At 45.4% G+C, this 20,326-nt stretch overlaps 1 long non-coding RNA gene across 1 annotated transcript in view; it reads right to left on the bottom strand.

Annotated features, from left to right (window-relative positions):
* The window catches only part of LOC114807675, a 35,201-nt gene extending 20,908 nt beyond the window's left edge, over positions 1-14,293 (bottom strand). The window contains exon 1 of the long non-coding RNA XR_005659623.1: positions 14,188-14,293. This is a non-coding gene — a long non-coding RNA (uncharacterized LOC114807675). The remainder of the gene's footprint in view (positions 1-14,187) is intronic.
* Between the last annotated feature and the right edge of the window lie 6,033 nt (positions 14,294-20,326).

The following is a 20,326-nucleotide window of genomic DNA, read 5'->3' as shown; positions in this document are numbered from 1 at the left end:
CCTCCGACTTAGACTGTGAGCTCCATGTGGGACGGGGTCTGTGTCTGACCTGATTAACCTGTATCTACCCCCAGCTCTTAAAACCTGATACACAGTAAGCACTTAACAAATACAATATAATACTACTACTACTACTACTACTACTACTTAATATTTTTTACAGAATGAATGGGAAAAGACTAAAATGGAAACACCATGCTCTTTCAGGGAAGAGCGAGCTTTTTGAATTTGACCAACCCTCATCACTGAGGTTTTCTCCCCGCTACACATTTCCCTCCCGTTGCCCATTTAGTCAGGGCACAGGATTCGCCTCAAGCCCTGAACTTGGGATGACCTGTGTTCTTGTTTAGTCTTTTGTGAAATATTTAATAAGGCAGCAGTTGTGTAAAGACATCTTCCTCTGTCTTTCTACTTGGTTCCCACCTATCGATTTCCGGGTAGGAATTATCCACGTAAATTTTGTTCTCAGAAGTAGGTCACCCCGACTTTCAGTGACTTTAAAAAATCACTTTTACTTCAGGAGATACAAATCTCAATGAAGGGATCCCCAAATCCCTTACCCTTTCCCATCGGTGCACTACTGGTTTATCAGTTCATTATCCCCCTAATTTTCCCATTTATAAATCTCAAAAAATCTGATTAACTCTCGGGCTCGCCCGGTGGCATTGTCGGTGTGTGCCGTTGGCATCATTTTACTGGATTCAGGGAATACTACCAATGTGCTCGCTGCTCTGTTGGAGAGAAAAGACGATAAAATACAACCAACGAACCCTGAAGACGATAAAATACCGCCATCACTCCCCTGGTTCTCCTTCCTGCTAAGAAGTAAATTATCAGTAATCTGATTTCCGTTTTTCATTTATAGTTGCTTGAGTCAAATCACTAAGGCACTGACATTCGTTCTCGTGCATATAAAGGGCAAGCTTTGCAAGCACCTCACCCCACCTTCTGTGAAGCGCTTCCCGTTCGTGAGTCGTAGCTCGAAGTTGAAGCGGTTAATGACGAGGAGGGATCAGCTGACTCTTTCAACCATCGGTTCTAACTCCTTTTCATCTGCTTAAACTCCTTACCACTGGCTTTAAAAGCACTCACTCAACTTGACCCCTCAAATCTTACCTCGCTGATTTCCTACTACATCCCGACCTGCACACTTCACGCTTCCAACGCCAACCTTGATCTCACTGATCGCACCGCCGATCCCTCGCCCATATCCTCCTTCTGACCTGAAACTCCCTCCCCCTCCGTATGTGATAGACCACTGCTCACCCCACCTTAGTTAAACCTTATTAAAATCATCTCTTCTCCAAGAGGCCTTCCCCGGTTAAGCTACAGTAATAATAATGATGGTGATGATGATGAATAATATCTGTTAATTGCCTACGAGGTGTCAAGCACTGTACTAAGAGCTGGGGTTGATAGAAAATAATTAGCCACAGAGGGCTCACATTCTAAATAGGAGAGAGAAGAGCGACTGCATCCCCTTTTGGCAGATGAGGGAACGGAGGCAGAGAGAAGTTAAGTGACTTGCCCAAGATCACACAACGGACAAGCAGGAGAGCCAGGATCAGAACCCAGGGCCTTTCACTCCAGGCTCGTACTCTTTCCGCTAGGCCATGCTACTCTTCTTTTCCCCTACTCTTCTCTCCCTTCCGCATCGTCTATATACTTAGAGCCCTTATACTCACCCGACCCTCAGCCATACAGCACTGCTACACATATCTGTAATTCATTTCTATTCATATGTGACTCTCCCCCTAGACTGAAAGCTCCTTGTGGGGGGTGGGACGTAGTTACCAACTCAGTTGCACTGTACATTCTGGAGACGCAGCATGGCTCAGTGGAAAGAGCAGCACGGGCTTTGGAGTGAATCCCAGCTCTGCCACTTGTCAGCTGTGTGACCGTGGGCAGGCCACTTAACTTCTCTGGGCCTCAGTTCCCTCGTCTGTAAAATGGGGATTGAGACCGTGAGCCCCACGTGGGGACAACCTGATTCCCCTGTGTCTACCCCAGCGCTTAGAACAGTGCTCGGCACATAGTAAGCGCTTAACAAATACCAACATTATTACATTCTCAAACGCTTAGTACAGTGATCTGCAAACAGTAAGAGATCAATACCTACCATCGACTGATTGATTGTTGGCTCTGATCCTGTCTTGTGAAATGTGGTGGATGAAGAGAAGTAAAGATCACGGTAGGCCAATCAAACAAGAGTGCGAGACCACTCCCAGCCTTTACTTCTCATAAGGATGAGAGCTCTAACGTCATGCACTGGTGGAGTAACTCTGAAAATAACACCCTAAGTGAAATGGCAAAGCTTTGACTAGCTTTTACAGCAGAGCTGTGTGGGAAACAGTGGGGCCTGGTGGATAGAGCAGAGACCTGGGAGCCAGGGGACCTGGATTCTAATCCTGCCTCTGCCACTTGCCTGCTGGGTGACCTTGGGCAAGTCACTTAACGTCTCTGTGTCTCAGTTCTCACAACTGCAAAATGGGGATTCGGTGCCTGTTCTCTCTTCTGCTTAGGCTGTGAACCTCAGGTGGGACAGAGACTGTGTCCGTCCTGATTAACATATCTACCCCAGTGTTGAGCACAGTGCTTGAACCCAATAAGAGCTTGACAAATACCACGAAAAAAGCGTGGACCTCCCCAACAACCCAGAAAAGACAGAGCAAACAACCAACCATTGCATTTACCGAGGACCTACGGTGGGCAGACCGCTGTTCTGCGTGCTTGGGAGACTCCGCCGGAAGCAGAGGTTGTGGTCACTACCTTCAGTGGGTTTACAATCTAATTGGGGGGAAGGGCCGGAGGACAAAGTATTTACTAATATTGGGAGCCTTTGGGAGAATAAGGATATAACGAGGATGGAATAGCTAAAATAAATAATGGAATGTATACTTTTACATTCCTAAGTACTGGAGAGGGATATGAATACCCGGGTGCTGAGGTTGGCCGTTGGCTGGGGACGATATGGGCTTCAGGGAATTAATCAGGGACGGGTTCCCGGAGGAAGTAGGATTTAGGAGGTCTTGAAGATTTGTACTGTGAGCAAGGGGGTCAAAGACAGGAAAACAGAGTAGGGTTCAGTGAGATGATCAGTTTTGCAGTAGCAATGGTATTTATTGAGAACCTAATAAATTAAGTGCAAGGCACTGTGTTAGGCACTCTGAAAGCACAATACAGAGAGAACTGGGGAGAGAGCTGGAGGGGGAGAAAAACAGCTGACACAATACAGAAATCTTTTGGAGAACCTGTGAGACAAACATCGATGTCTTCCCGCTGAAGAGACAGCCGGGGACATTCCACGCTAGAGCCTTAACTGTCCCCTAAACCCTCTCCAGCCATGATCCAGTGGTGACTTTGCTCCCTGGGCAATTAGGGTGAGACAATGTGGAGGATTCAACATAATCCATCACCACTGATGGGAAAACAACTCAAGAGCATGTCCTGCTGATAATGGATAAACGATGCAAGAAGGAGGCGGAGTTGTCCGCCGCTTAATCACCGAAGGGGCATCGGCACTGTGAAGTATCCGCTTGGGAATCTGGGAATGTTGCTCTGGAGGGTCAGAAAAAGGCATCCCTTCAACTGTCTGTTTCATTCTACCCCAACTAGGTCCTCCAGAGGGTTTGGGTCATGAGACAAAGGGACTCTCTAGGCAACAAGAAGCAAGGCGCTGGATACTCTGAGAACAGAGCAGCTGACTTCTGTGTGAGAAGCAGCGTGGCCTAGCCTAGCGGCAAGAGCCTGGACCTGGAACCCATAAGGACGCGGGTCTAATCCCAGCCACGTCACATCCGCTGTGTAACCTTGGGCGGGTCATTTTTCTTCTCTGGGCCTCAGTTACCTTACCCGTAAAATGGGAATCCAGACTGTGTGTGCCCCATGTGGGACATGGACTGTGTCCAACCTCGCATCCACCTTAGTGCTTAGTAGTGTGCCTGGGACAGAGTAAGTGCTTAACAGATACCACTAAAAAACAAACCAAAAAAAGACATGGAATACTCATCTTTCCTGGACAGAAGTATCTGAATTAAAGGGTCACGAGCACAGGCCTCAGAATCATATGCCAAATCAGACTTCCAGAGATGTCGGTGAGTTTCTCCTGACCTTATACCGAGATACGATACAGGCTCGGTGCCACGATCCTCCATGCATCATCCCCTTGTAATGACGTACGACGCGGAGGAGATCGACCTAAGGTCCTCCTCTAGTCTGTAAGCTACTTGAGGGCAGGGACTTTCTCTACCAATTATGTTACAGGGTACTCGCTCAAGAGTTTAGCACAGTGCCCTGCACACAGGAAGCACTCAAAAAATACAACCGATTGATCATCACGCCTCACTTCATATCCGCTCAGCCGATTCTCAGGAGGGATTTCAGTGGCTTAGCGAGGCAAAACTGTCAAGGAAAGTCATCCAACACCATGGGATCGGTAGGTTGAGCAGCAATGAGCCATCTCTTCTCCGTGGATCTGCTAAGCATCACCTGGTACCGGCCGACATAGAAATCTTTTGCTTACTGAATGAGACGAAGACATCTTGGCTGCACCCAAGAGTTAAGCGGTGGTACCTGATCGATTGTATTGCCATCCACCGGCAAAATCTAGAGACTGCGCTCATCACTGTGTTCCCGAGCGATGGAGGGGTCATCGTCATCTGACGGGCCAGGAGGTTCCGCTATCAATAAGGTCAATGGATTTTGGAGTGGTATCCACAGTGGCCTGCGGCTCAGTGACGACACTTGGAGAGTGAAGGAACAGGCAACGCTGTGGGTAGCCAACAAAACTGTGCTGTGATGGCAACCTCCCCATACCTTCCAGAGAAGCGGCGTGGCTCAGTGGAAAGAGCCCGGGCTCAGGAGTCAGTGGTCATGGGTTCTAATCCCGGCTCCGCCACCTGTCCGCTGGGTGACTTTGGGCAAGTCACTTAACTCCTCGATGCCTCAGTTACCTCATCTGTAAAATGGGGATTAAGACTGTGAGCCCCCACGCGAGACAACCTGATTCCCTTGCGTCTACGCCAGCTCTTAGCACAGTGCTCTGCACATAGTAAGGCGCTTAACAAACACCAACATTATTATTATTATTATTCTTCTTCTTCTTCCAGGTGTAAGGGATATTAGATATGCCATTGCATGGGATGAAAACCTCACCACTAGTACATGCATGTACTCGCACCTGGAGAGTTTCCAGTTCTCTACCAGTCTCGGCTACGGGAGTCAAGCAGAGACCTACCCCTTCCATTCCTAGCTTAGGCAGTGGCTAGCAAGTGGAAGACAATCTGCTACCAGTCAAAACTCACCCATGTCGGCCAGCAGCGGCACGGACGAGAGGAGAGGGCGGAGACTCAAGTTTACTGTGTGGAAGGAGGCAACGGGAAACAACGTCTGTATTTTTTACCAAGAAAACTCTATTGCTACACTACCAGAAAGATTGCAGATGGAGAGCGGGGCTTTCTGGGAGAGATGTGTCTGTGGTGTCGCTATGGGCTGGAGACGACTCGACGGCATAAAACAAGTCAAGTACAAGCATTTCATTATCTGCCGAGACTAGCAAGATATAGATCTACAAAACTAGGTTGTATCTATCCATTAGGTTCAAACATGATTCATACCTAAATGGGTGTACCTGCATGGTATTTCATATATAATGTTCTTTTTATTATCATTAGGGTGTCCATTAAGCACTTTCTATGTGTCAAGAGCTGTTCTAAGCCCTGGGGTAGGAAAAGCAATCAGTTTGGACACGGTCCCTGTCCCACATGGGGTTCCCAGTCTACATAGGAGAGAAAATAGGTATTGAATCCCCAATTTACAGTTCAGAAAACTGAGACACAGAGAGGTAAAGTGACTTGTCCAAGGTTACAGAGCAAGCAGTTGGCGGAGCCGGGACTAGAACACAGGTCCTCTGACTCAAAGGCCCGTTTTCTTTCCATTAGGCCATGACGCTTCTATATACGTAGTCTATTGGTCTCTACATACACATAGTCTATTAAAATTATTGTCTTGACTATTCGGTGAAAAAGGTTAGAATTTTGGCCAACACTGCCACTACTCCAGCATGAATAATTGTTTTAAATGTCACTTTTATGTTTGAGGAAAAGCACTAGTTAAAAATGCATAAATAATACGTGGGCATAATTTGTGCTCCAATTACTTAAAATAAAATTTTCCTGACTGATACCTAATGCACTCCTAATGCATTTATGGTCAATAGTGCTTAAGGAGATGGCTTTATAATTTTATTTTATTTTTGGAAGGTCATATTTCCATCTTGCCTTCTTTCCATATTTACTAATGAAAAGAATGAGGAGTTATTAAGTAATGTTGACAGGCTGCCTCCAAATATTTTGTATTAAAATGTCCGTGACCAAAATTGATCTAAAATGAATTTTAAGCAGGGATTTGAGTTCATTTATTTTAAACCAGATGTTCAAACAAAGCTAATTTGATTTTGTAGATTGATGTGGAATGACTCCCGGGGCCTGGGACCCGTGGATTTCAGAGGATCCTGGAGTAGGTTAGATATCAACTAGCTTTTCCCAAAGGGATAATCCTTCTGTGTCCACCTATTTCTGATGATAGAAGCCATCTCGCTAACAAGTGAAAGCCAAGGGACAGACGGGCTTCTCTCACCTCTACGGTAGTCGTATCGTCCTCTCCCGAGCACTCAGTTCAGTGCCCTGCACACAGTAAGCGCTCAGGAAATACAGTTGAATGAATGAATGACAGGAAGAATCTGTTCATTTCCGGGTAATCTTAATCAGTGGAGACAAAATGATTTGAAATGGAATGAAGCAATTCCTGATTACATCAAGAGGGAGAACGAGGGCAATCAACAGGAATCTCATAGGTGTCAAGGTCTTGCCAGGGAAAATCTGAGGAAAAGTGAATAGTAACCTCTGCGCCTCAGTTTCTGCTGCCTGATGACAAGGTAATCCATATAATATAGTATAAGGTACCTCCGCTTAGGTCTTGGGTGCAACCAAGATGTCTTTCTCTCATTCGCTGATTGAGTTTAGACTGGGGAGACAGCCATTAACATTAACAACATAAACAATTACAGATCTGCACATCAGGGAGGGTGGGTGACAATCAAGTACTTGAAGTGCTTGCTATTCGCATGACTTTCGCTCTGTTTTTAATTCGTTCTTGTGGCTACATTTACTGAGTGGCATTTAGCTTCACAAAGTACACACAGGTTCAGAGGGGGTGAGCTTGGTCTCACAAGAAAACACATGTCCAAGGCCAGAATGCAGGTCAGAGACTTTGGCTTCTTTCTGGAGCCGGGGCAAGTAGGAGGTGAAAATGACGGTATTGGTTAAGCGCTTACTATGTGTCAAGCAATGTTCTAAGTGCTGGGGTAGATACAGGGTAATCAGATAATCAGGTTGGACACGGTCCCTGTCCCGCCCGGGCCTCACAGTCTCTATCCCCATTTTATACATGAGGGAACTGAGGCACGGGGGAAGTTAAGTGACTTGCCCAAGGTCACGCGGCAGACAAGTGACCAAACTGGGATTAGAGCCCACCTTCTGCAACTCCCAATCCCCTGCTTTTGCGACTAGGCCACGCTGATTCACCGGTGCTTAATCAGTCAATCAGTGGTATTTAGTGAGTGCTTTCTGTGTGCAGGGCACAGTACTGAGCACTTATAAGATAAAGGCTCTCTGAATAAAACACCTGCCTGTACTCTGATACTCTCCATGCACTATAGTTTATCATAATAGCACAGAAACATGCTGAGACACAGACACACATGTGGAGAGAATGGAAGGGGGTCTACAGAGAGAATGCTCCATTTCGTCTCATTTCAGGAAAAAAGGGGGCAATTAGCATATTTAGCACCACTGAGAAGACTATAATCCAATATATTTAAGATGCGAAAACTGCACCGCCGAAAGGGGCGTAAAGATTTGCTTTAGTTGATTGGCTAAGGCGATTAAACAAGTGAGCTCTGGTTAGGAGAACCGGCAAAGTCAATTTCCTTTTTAACTAGTACCTGGTATTTTGGAAGGAAGGAAGGAGGGGGGAGCAGCATAGCCTAGTAGAATAAGCATGGCCCTGGGAGTCAAGGGACTTTAGTTCCAATCCTGGCTCTCCCACTTGCCTGCTGGGTGACCCGAGGCAAGTCACGTAACTTCTCTGTGCCCCAGTTTCCTCATCTGTAAAATGTGGTTCAATACCTGGTTTCCCTCCCTCTTCAACTGTGAGCCCCATGTGGGACAGGAACGGTGTCTGACCTGCTTTTATTGTGTCTGCATCCTAGCACTCAGTAAGGACTAAGTGGGTAACAAACACCATTATTATTAAGGAGGAAAAGTGCTTTCTCATCGAGCAACGTCAGCTGTCTCCGAGTGAGAGTCAGGTGATTCCTCCCCCACCTTCTTAAACCATGATTAACTATACACATAGTTTCTAACTACCTCACTTCCCGGGGATTTTACTTAGGCAGTGATAAAAACTTTGTAAGAGAAGTCTTTTACGACCCGAACACTGAATTGTTCGAGAGGCTGAACAGCATGTCACAGAAGTGTCAATTCAGGGCAGAGCTCAAGAGAATCAAAATCACTTGCAATAGTGGGCTGATCTGAGCCATCTAGACTATGAGAACAGTGTCATCCACTGCATAAAGTTTCAGTCCTGCACTTTCGTAACTTTAATTTGCTCTTATTACAGTCAGAAACTCAACGGTATAAAATACATTATTATCTGTAAAAGATTACATCAAATTGGCTCAGTTTCCCTGCTCCGGTGGGCTTAGCAGATCTAGTGTTTCAAAGATGTGCTCTGAAGTCTCAGCTTTCTGCATTCGTTTCTTGAGCAAATTAAATTGCTGAAAGAGGATATTAGAAATGCTTTGGGTTTCTCCTTAGTGCATTCTTCCTTGACTTGTTACAATTATGCTTGTCTCTCCCTCGTTCTATTACTGTCTTGCCTACAAACGAAACGCTGCAGTTGTTTTAAGGGCTAAAAAATAAAGAAGAAATTTTATTTCATTTTATTTGCTTTTGGCTCAGTATGACTTATAGGATGGGAGATTTATAGGATGGTCCATAATTTGGGGAAGGATATCAAAAAGCATGCATCTGGGCCTTTCCCTAGAAATATCTGAATATTTATTAAGTCTTTGAAGGTCCACAATTTGAGTGATTCTGCTGCAAGTTACATTGAAAGAGTCATAGAATTATTAAAAATGTAAAAAAAAAAAATACTATCCCACTTTGATATTTAACTATCAGGTGTTTACGTATCTAGTCTGGTTAAAAAAAAACAAAAACAAAAACCAACAGTGCTTGAGCACAGACTGTGCACTGTACTAAGTGTTTGGGAGAGTAAAACGGAGTGTAAGGGCACAAACTCTATCCGCAAGGAGCTTACCCATAGGAACGGTGTAGTAAATAAGGATCGGTTCTTTAGTAAAGAGGCTACCTCCGCATATTGCCACTGAGTCAAGAGGGATTCCATGATCAGCACCCATTTTTTTTGTCTAAATGGTATTTTGTCAAGTCCTTACTACGTGGCAGGCACCGAACTAAGTGCTGGGGTAGGGATAAACTAATCAGGTCGGACAAGTCTATGTCTCACTTGGGGCTCCCGGTCTTAATCCCCATTTTAACAGATGTTGTAACTGAAGCCCAGAGAGGTGAAGTGACTTGCCCAAGGTCACCCAGCAGACACGGGACGGAGGCGGGATTAGAACCCACCCCCTTCGCGGCGGCAGGCAAGTGTGAGTTGGGGTGACGGACTCGCCCCGCTCTTTTCCAGCCTGCTCCTCCTGGCTCACGATGAGCCATCTGTGGCGCTTAACCTCCTGGGAACTCCCTTCTCCATCCACTGGCAGAAAAACCCCGTGCCACTCAGAGGATTCCCTCAGCTATAGGGCAGGGAAGGTTTGAAGCCTTATTTAACTGTCAGCTTGACTGCCCAAGAGTATAGGTGAAAGAGCATAAGTAAAGGACTTAGGTGGGGGTGAGATTTTATGCTTTCATTCCACATTCACTGCGTTTCCCTCGAGTCCAGGCCAGGAGGAAATGCAGGTCCTCTAACACCTTAGTCTGGACACTGCTAAGAGGGACTTCCTGAGTACCGGAAAAGCAGCGTGGCCTAGTGGAAAGAGCATGGCCTGGAATCCGGCTCTGCCACTTGTCCGCTGCGTGACCTTGGGCGAGTCACTTAACTTCCCCAGATCGCAGTTTCCTCATGTGTAAAGTGGAGAGTCAGTAACATCTGTTCGCCCTGTGAGCCCCACGTGGGACAAGGAATGTGTCCGACTTGGGCATCTCTTACCTACCCCGCAGCTTAATACAATACTCGGCACAGAGTAAGCACTTGGAAAATACCATTATCAGCATCACAATTCCATCAAGCTCCTCTGAGGAGTCGGGGACCACAGTGTAGTCTCCCAAGCGCTCAGTACAGAGCTCTGCACACAAAAGTTCTCGATTGATATTCCTGATCGACTGAGTTTCCTACGTGACCGCATGGTCTAGCTTCACACTTCCTTTGATGACATTTCCTCGGGAAAAGTATGTCATCACGGGAGAGTTTCGCTTTACTCCAAGCCATATGAGGGAAATAAAACCTTAAGAGTCTCTACATCAAATCCTGAAATGCAACAAAAAGTTAAAATGAAATATCACTACATTCCTCCCAAGTTACTGTCCTAGGGATATGGTGTCTAACGATATCAGACAGGATTATAAATCGTGGCACAGCGATTAATAAAGGTTCACCAATCATTCACCGCTTTAGAACATTTGCTTGCTTGTGGATAAGATCCTCGAAGTACCGAGACTTACTGGAATGTACGGATGGGAAGGCTGCATTAGGTAAGGTAGATGTAAACTGTTATACATAATGACATTAATGCTGCAAAATCCATATCAGCCTAGCACGTATCTAAAACTCCATTACTGTATTATTGATTAATCACTCCAACTTTAAATTCACTTGAGGACTTGAATGATTTGCCAACTTTATCCATTTATTCAAAAATATCCTCCCTGCCAAAGTGAAGACATCTGATAGTTTTTTTGTTTTTCGAGTGGTGGGAAAAAAACTTGTTTGTTTTTTTTCCCCGAGTTGACCTTGAAAACACCAGGATATGCAAATCGAAGTCTCGTTCCCCTAATGAAAGGGAAGTCACTGACATTAAAGCTCGCAGCCAATTTGCAAGAACAAAGCATGTCATCGAGAGGCAGTGTGCCCCAGTAGAAAGGGCAAGGTTCTGGGAGACGGGAAATCCAGGTCCCAGGTCCAGCTGTGAGATCAGTCTGCTGATCTCAGGAGAAGAGCAATGAGAGGACGAGAAACCTTCCCTGGGAGGAGAGAGTGCAAAGACCGGGACCTTTCAGTCTGGAAAGAAAAAGGTGGATATGGAACACGACTGAATTTTAAAAACACATCACAGAAAGTGTGAACAGGGTGACCGGTGGCATTGTTGGTGGACAGTCATCCCGGCTCACCAGATTCTCCATTTTAGGAGAATCTTAGGGGCAAAGGTGGGAGGTAGAAAGAGTTTGTAGCCAACACGAGGAGGGGGGGGGGGGGGGGAACCAACACAAAACGAGTGGCAAGCATACAACAGCCCTCGAATCAGGAAGTGGCGTAGCAGAAAATAAGAATGGCTCAAGAAGGATTTCGATAAACTCACAGAGGAGAGGCAGATGGGTTTTTGTTCATTAAGGCTGTTACAATATTTGAGAAGGGTGAATTGGATTAAGGCATTCGTGGGGAAGGGATGTGGTAGGAAAAGTTGGCAATGCTAGCTTGGGGACAGTCTTTAACACTCAGCCCTCCTATTAAAAATGTCCAAACAGGCTGCTACCGAAATGAAACCCTGGTCAAATGTTTCGGGATCAAATGGATTTTCCTCTGATGATACCGTGGAATTAAAGACACAAGGAGTAGCAATGGAGAGTACTAAGGATAAAACATGATGGGAAATAGGAAAGAGTCACTTGTTTGGCTAATTATGTAAAAACAAATTGGATTTTTGATTGCTTAGATCTACCAAGCTGAGGTTAAAATAACAGTCTAAAAGAAAAAAAAATGGGATTTTTAAGGTAAAATTCCAGGTGTCTGGATGTTATAAATGGAAAACCATCAATATGAAAATACATATGCGAAATAAAAAGTTTACAGCAGAATAAACAGAGGATAAATCAATATTATATTTATGCACCACAGAGAGTCTAATTCCGGCCCTCAAGTTCATTGTAATTCAGAGCATTGGATCCTAGCAAAGCCTAGTTTCAATCCGTGAAGTCGGAGAGAAATTTATGCTTGCTTGATGCAACTCTGGGGTTCAGCAGATTTTGAATTTTGTGCAAAAACAATCAGAGGTGAGTTTCAGTGACTCCCACAATACTTCTTTAGGGGGTATTCCTCTCAAAAAGGCTGATGATCAATAAAAGGAGGACTTTACTGTATAAGGTCCTGGAGGGCAGGGATCAGATTGACTTAAACCATCCTACTCTTCTAAGTGCTTAGTACAGTGCTCTGCACAGAGTAGGCACTTAATAAATACCACTGCTGGATTGAGACAGAGGACTATATATGGTCTACATAGCGGTGAGAGTTCAGTCCATTGGCCACTGAACCACTACTACTGTCATTGCCATTTGAATACCATCATCATCATCATCATCATCCTCCTCACATCGATATTTATGAAGTGCTTACTATGTGTCAAGCTCTGTACTAAGCTCTGGGGCAGATACACCTTCATCGGGTCCCACATGAGGCTCACGGTCTAAGTAGGAGGGAGAACAAGCATGGCAACCCCATTTTGCAGTAGAGGGAGTCGAGGCAGTGACTTGCCCAAGGTCACACAGCGGGCACATGGCCGAGAGGGAATTAGAAACCAGGTCCCCTGACTTCCAGGCCCTTGCTCTTTCCATTAGACCACGCTGCTGATCACGTAACTACATTTGGTTCCAAGAAAGGAGCAGCTCTCTTTATCTTAAGGCTTGAGAGAGGAGTACACAAATGTGAAAATGTCAGGCACTCCAAAAATCCAACATGACAGCATATACTCACTGTATTCTTAATCACTGTTTCATACACATTTACATTGCATTGGCTCATTTTTTTTCTGTCTTGAGAATGCGTAATGCACCTTACCTCATTTCTCTCGGGAAACTAAACTCTGTTCAGTACTCTCTGGCTTCCACTATTTTCATGGAGCCAAGAGAGAATATGGTTGGTGTTCCAATTAGACTTAGCTTAGCTCCAACAAGCCTAACTCCACTACATCCAGCCTTGCTCAAATCTCCAACCAGTATCGGGTTGGGAGTGGCGAAAGAACGGTCAAGTTGTTGGTGATTTCACAGTCCCGCGAGAGGGTAAGATGCTAGCTACGGACCTTAATTCTGAAATCTTGGTGAATGAGTTCTGCTGCTTGGTACCTGAACAAGCTTCTGTCCGCTGCTGTTCTGAAAAGAAGCAGCAGCTGCACCACAGCTTATTCCTGAAAGATCTGGACATGATCTATCTGGGTTGGTGATATTTAGACAGCACCAATCTTCATCAATTTGTATTGTGACATACCCCGTATTGGATGGTCATTAATAATAATAATGACGGCATTTGTTAAGCGCTATGACTCTCTTAAGGTGACCAAATGCCTCGTCATCTAATTAGTGACATGAACGAATGGATGAACAAAATTCCCACTGTCCCTACCTACTATCTAGCGAAACCACAGCCAAGGGAATGGGTTTGGTGGAATGGGTGGGGAAAGAATACCCTGTTGAGCTTAACTCTAGTCTGTCACGGTGAAGAGACATGAGAGGTGTGGAATCAGTGGGAGGCCTCCGGGGTCCCCTGTTCCCCCTCCCCCCCCCCCCCCCCCCCCCCCCCCGCCAACTCCCTTCCGTGAGGTGGGGTGGTGGGGCGGGGTGGGGGTTGGTAGACATGTTCTCTGCCCACGAGGAGCTTACAGACTATATTAGTACAGTGTTCCGCCCTTAGCAAGCCCTCAAAAAATACAACTGATTATTGATTCATTACATATGGAGGATTGATGCTTCAGCTATTTTCACACTTCAGGTCAGCAACAGGTCACATTACAGCAGATCTGGTTGTATACTTCTGTTCGACAGGCAGCATGTGGAGGCAACTGGCTTGCCCCGATGCTGAATGGCATCATCGCTCCAATTGGGGGCAGGAAGTGTGACCTACCTGATGATGCACTCCAACTGAGATCTCCAGCTAAGGTGGGTAGGTGATGATTAGTCTGAACACAGGTTCTTTCTTAGACGGAATCCTGAAGAAATGTCAAGGGATTTCACCACCTTCAAGAGAAAAGGAGAAAGTAGACTGGGAAATCCCCATGGAAGTTCCCTGCACTGCTGGTAACACCTGTAGCCAATACAACAAATGATACTGTAACTAAAGCAAGCGTGTAACCATCATGGTTAACCCCAGATAGCCCTCTGTCCTGGAACCCAGGAGGTCACTAAGAAGAAAGGAGTTTCCTGAGAAAGGAAGCTAACGATTTGGTAGAGAGAAGTTTAGCTAGCCTTATATCAATACCAGAAGAGACAGAATGAAACAGGGGAACAAGCTTAAACCACGTGACAGACGGGCAAGACTCCAGGAATGATCTTGTTTACTAGGGTTAGCTCTCTCAGGCAAATCCTGTTTGCAGAGGAAGCTATTGGTAGCACCCCAACTCCCAACATGGATGTTAATTAGCAAGGAGTGGCAACCATTTAATAATACTAATAATGTTGGTATTTGTTAAGCGCTTACTATGTGCCGAGCACTGTTCTGAGCGCTGGGGTGGATACAGGGTCATCAGATTGTCCCACGTGAGGCTCACAGTTAATCCCCATTTGACAGACGAGGTGACTGAGGCACAGAGAAGGTAAGTTACTTCACCTGAAGTATCAAGGGAAGAGCCAATCAGAGAATGGCTTGGGGAGGAAGCGGCGTGTGTAAACTAAGGGGAAGAAGCGGCTTAGCCAAGTCCTTAAAGAAGAGAATGGGGTGGTGATTTTCAGTCAGATAAGTAGGAGTGGGATCTGTTGTTGCTACTCCTGAGGGTGATCCAGTGGGCTGGTTGGAGGTACTAGACACTGCCGGTGATGCTACGGGGATACTATTCCAGAAGAGACCGTGTAAGGGCAGTATCTTGGTCTGCAAGAAGAAAAAGAGAATGGCGACTTCGGAATTGTCTGGCCTTGGTACTGATGTAGGCTATCCTTAACTACTCTCTGCTCAAGAAGTGTTCTATGTTGAGTTTACTACGTGAGGAAAGGGTGAATCAATCAGTATTTACTGAGGGCTTACTATGTGCAGAGCACTGTACAAAGTGCTCGGGAGAATACCACGTAACAGAACTGATAGTCACCTTTCCTGCTCTGACTCCTCTGAAATGGTGATGACTTAGCTCTCTAGAAACCGAATCACTGTCAGCACAATGACAGCGTGACAACGGTGTGGTAATGAAATCAAGCGGTGGAGGAAACTGAGGGGTAGTATTGGGAGTGTGTCTTAAGAAGGGACACCTTCAGTTGTTGGAACCTTCTTTCCAGGTACTCTAGAAACTCTTTCATCGGGAGAAGGGAGAGGACCCCAAAGACCTCACTACTACAAAAGAACTGCATTTTTTTTTTTTTTTATGTCTTTAGTTGACTCGCCATCTGCTTCACTGAGTTGAATAAAGTACATTCCTATTGCCTGTTCATGACCTGGTTCCTCTTGAAATGTAACCAAAGTCTGCCTAAATCCATTTCTGAAGCTGTAATAGTGCTAAACTGGCTTCAGGCTAATCTTTGACTCCTGAGGTTTCAAAAAAAAAAAAAAAAGCAAGGCATCCGTTGCTGTAAAACTAGATGGAAAACATTATAAATATATCCACCCCGGATCTTCTCCTCTCGTCTGCTACACGAATGGAAGCTCTGGGGCCAAGAGGAGCTCCAGAAAGGCGTCAACTCTGTGAACTAGTTGGCCATTCCTGGAAATGACAGATAATGGTGGATATTAAGTAGCAACTGTGGAATGAACACCAGGGAGGAAAACAGTGCATGAGCCATAGTCTCCTTGGGACTCCTAATGTTAAGTACGAGGGAGGGAGAACGAGTGACACACACTGGGTCAGTGATTTGTAAAGCGAACATAAAGGGTAATAGGACAGTGTAACCACAGGAGCAGAGTTCTAGGCTCCTCGGGGCCCAGAATCCAGCAGACTCAGTAACTGTTCCTCCTCTAGCAGTCCCGATGGTCTTCTAAAGAGTCTCAATTTTTGTGGAGGCTGCCGTTTTTCCACCCTACCGGGCCTGAGCAGGTTGAGAAGGGTCCAGATGCAAATTGCAGGTAGGGTACTATGGACTTGGACAGGGCCTCGGGCAAGGCTGAGAGAAGGGTAAGTCAGCTGTGGCAGAACAGCACCGCACACTGCAATCAAGAAAAGCGGGGCTTGGTTGGAACCAGATGGAGGTCCAGCAGTCTAAATCATCACATAGGAAATACCTTAACTCCAAACTTTCTCCATCAAGGAAAACCACACAATGGTCTTGAAACTGTAAGCTCGTTATGGGCGGGGAACGTGTCTGCTAATTTTGTTGTACTGTAGTCTCCCAAGCGCTCAGTACGGTGTTCTCTACATAATACGCACTCAATAAATACCACTGATTGTTTAAAGAAGGACACATATGACCCATGAAAACCCATACATGCAACACTGTCTCAGGTAGATATTGCCTACAATACCAGGAAATGCAGTTGTGAACACTTAGGGATCTTACTTTTAAAATCCCTGCCATTCCTTGCTGGACTGGACAAATCCCGCAAGTTACAACGATGGTTATGTGTCTCCTAAAAGCACCAGATGTGCCGTGGTCGGCAATTTGAAAATGTTTATGCTTAGCTGTTGAGCTGACAGTGATAAGATCTCTTTTTTATCCATCTTGTTCTGCCATTGGTTGGCGCTCTGAAAGGGCTCCGGGAGTTGGATGGAGCTTGTACAGCAGATTCTGGCCTCATGGCCATAATAATAATGTAATGTAATTAAGGGCCTCATGTGCCAGGCAAGTGTTGGGGTGGATAAAGCGAGTCAGATTAGACACAGTCCCTGTCCCACATGGGGCTTACAGCCTTCATCTCCATCTGACAGACGACAGTTGAGACAAATTGAAATGACTTGTCCAAGGTCACACAGCAGACAAATGATGGAGAGGAGATGTAGAATCCAGGTCCTTCTGACTCCCAGGCTCATGCTCTAACTGGTCACCAGAAGGTTTGTAAACTTTCAACTTAATGTGAAGATTGATATCCTGTTTAAGTCAGCCCAAAGCCATGCTGGTCTACTGGGGGCCGGGAGGTGGGGGGGGGGGGGGGTGGGGAACTCTCACTGGATCACCGAAGAATTATCATCCTGGATAGCAGACTGCAATGGCTGCTTCAAGTTCTGTCAATGAATGGGTAGTACTCATAGAACCAGTAGGTCGTAACCGATTCTTCCTTTAATATTTAATGAACTCTAGAAAAGGCAGCTAATGTAATCAAGCGCAAGGCCAAAGAGAAGGAAGCACTTAGGAAGCACTTTTTTTTCCTTTAATCTCAGTGGTTATCTGATTTGATTGCACTATTTTTATACCCGCTATCCTTAGATGCCATTTGAACAGAAAAATCCCATTGTCACTGCGCAGCTGCACAGTAAGCACTCAATGGAGCCAGCTCTACTGCACTGACCAAGTTGAAAGGCCCATCATAAATACGCCCCAGGTCACTGAACTCTTTGAAGAGGTCACACCCCCAGATATCACAAACCTGAAATGAGATTTCTCACACCTCTAGTTCCAGTGGTAAATGTGTTGAATTAATAATTAGATCCTCCTGTAGTTCCATCCCCTTGACCCATCTGCTCCATCTCACTCACTCATATATATATATATATATATATATATACACGCGCAGACACACACACACACACACACACACACACCGCATTAAAGTAAGGACATAGATTCTTTTCAAGTAAAATGCTTATTATCTTTTTTTCTGGGCTTTAAGGCAAAAGAACTCAGCAGACAAACACCCTGCTAAAGAAAACTCTCCGGGGCATAGGGGAACCCAAAGATTAATAGGATAGAAAGGCTCGACTCTGCTACTGATACTGTGGAAAAATCTCTTCCAAAGGCTGAAGTCTAGGGGAGGAAAACCAAAGCCCAATCTCAAATTCTCTTGTTTCCTAATGGTGCTGACATCGTATAACATGTTTCCCAACTACATCAGACTGAAATTGGGTGATTTTTGTTTCTGATGACATACTTCTCAGTTGGTTGCAACCCAGGGCTTTTTTTAGCCATATAAACTAGGCTCTTTGCCCCTCGCTCCGAGATTACCTGGCTTCTAATTGGCCCAGAAGCCAACCCCACTGACTCTTCATGTCTCTCACTCAAACTCCAAAGGCTCGTTTTGCTATTTTATACTAAACAGCACTGTAACTACCTTATTACACGTGAGACTCTACATCCAAATGTATTAGCAGGATGAAGTAATCTCCCACGGAACAGATGAGCCTCAGCCCTGAGAGTTCAGGACCAAGGACTGTGTGAAGAAATGGGCCATATGATGGTAGCTTGGGGCTTCACGGACCAACGAATTTTAGCGTAAAGCAGAGATGAAGGGAAAACGTAATTTTTCACCATCCAAGTAGTTTAGGTGTTTTTCAAATTGCCTGTTCACCCAACTCAGTGTGCCGAACAAACTGAATGAAGCCACACCTGGGACTATTGGCTCCATATTTTGGAAGCCTGGGAGAAAGGTGGGGTGGAGGTGTTGGCGGGGGAGGGGATTTGGAGGGCAGGAAAAACTGAAAAGGAGGAGAGCAACCCAAAATGAGTGCTTTGGACAAGGTAGAAATGAGTGAAGGTATTCTTTAACCCAATAGGCTCACCAACACTCAGGGAAAGGTTAGGCGGGGTGGGGAAGCACATCCCCTGGGGTACCAACTTTCCATCAAGCAACAACACAGTGAGGAAAAAAAGCTGGGTGTGGATGCATAAGTCCTCAGTCACAAGAGAACATTCAACACAAAAGTATGGCCTCCACAGCTAAAGAGAGTTAGGCCACTGCAAGGTGAATGTGGTTCATGGAGATGGCCGTTTCAGGCGGTAATACTTGGGGTGACAGCAAGTGGCTTCAATTAGCTGTCAATCTCCTGGTTCTGGATTAAGTGTTGCCATGGGTCGCCAAAGACCATGTAGAGATCTATCTTCCTTCTCTGTAGAATAATTCACTTGTTTATTCTGATCCTGACTGCCAGTGAGACATGGCCTTCAGCTCAAAAGCCCATCCGATCTTAGGATTCCTCACTGCAGAAAAATTTCTCTCTCCACCTGAAGCATGCGTGGGGCTGTTCCGCACCAGAATCCCAAACTATTTTCAGCTCGACCTGGTCAGGGCTCTGGAATAAATAGCCTTCTATTGGCTAAATTAAGCAGCAGCACAAAGGCAATAATCTCCACAGAAAATTTAGATCACTGGAGTGAAATATCCAGTGTGAGGCTTGATCCCCACTGCAAATGTGTGTCCATAATCCACAATGATTTCTCACTAGTGTCACTCAGATCCTGTCAAACCAGGGATCATAGATTAATAAATCACTGCAACACACAGGGGGCAGGAAATGATGTTAAATTCTCTGGAATCTGGGCTCTTGAAGAACTTGTCTCGTGTGTGTGTGCGCGTGTGTGTGTGTGAGACTGCCTTCTACACATCACTATTCTTTCCTCTGAGTGTCACTGCGGCGATTCTCTAAATTAGCAATGATGTGGAGTACCAAATTTCCCACTTCCTAGTGATTTTTACCCCTTTTCCTCATCAATCAGTATCCATTGTAGACCTATGTGTTCAAAGCGCTATACTCAGCACTTTAGATGCAGAAAGTTCAGTTCTGTAAGACATGATCCCTGCCTTCAAGGAATCTACATTTTAACGTGGGGAAGACGTATAGAAAAATAATTCACAGACGAGAAGGTATATATAAATTCCTGCCTGAGTCCGTAGATAGGAGCCTACAAGCTGAGGGAGAAGAAATCCGGCTACCTAATCTGCAGCCCTGGAGAATCTGTTGACGGCACCACTGAACTGATCAGCTGTAAGGTAAGAGCCTGACCTCAGTGTTCGACATGAAAAATAGGAGAGCTGGTACATAAACAGGATCATGTTGGAAAGCGACAACTGCTTTGGGACAAGTGACACACTAGAATGTCACAAAACAACTCACGGAACCATGCCCACCCTATTTCTGATCCGGCATAAAGGAGGCCTGCCCATTTTTAATGTTTTCATTTCTATATGTTCATGCTAT

This window comes from Ornithorhynchus anatinus, chromosome X3 (genome assembly GCF_004115215.2).
Source record: "Ornithorhynchus anatinus isolate Pmale09 chromosome X3, mOrnAna1.pri.v4, whole genome shotgun sequence".
NCBI classification, from domain to species: domain Eukaryota; kingdom Metazoa; phylum Chordata; class Mammalia; order Monotremata; family Ornithorhynchidae; genus Ornithorhynchus; species Ornithorhynchus anatinus.
Note: the sequence above shows the minus strand (reverse complement) of the source record. Positions and strands in the feature narration are given on the sequence as shown.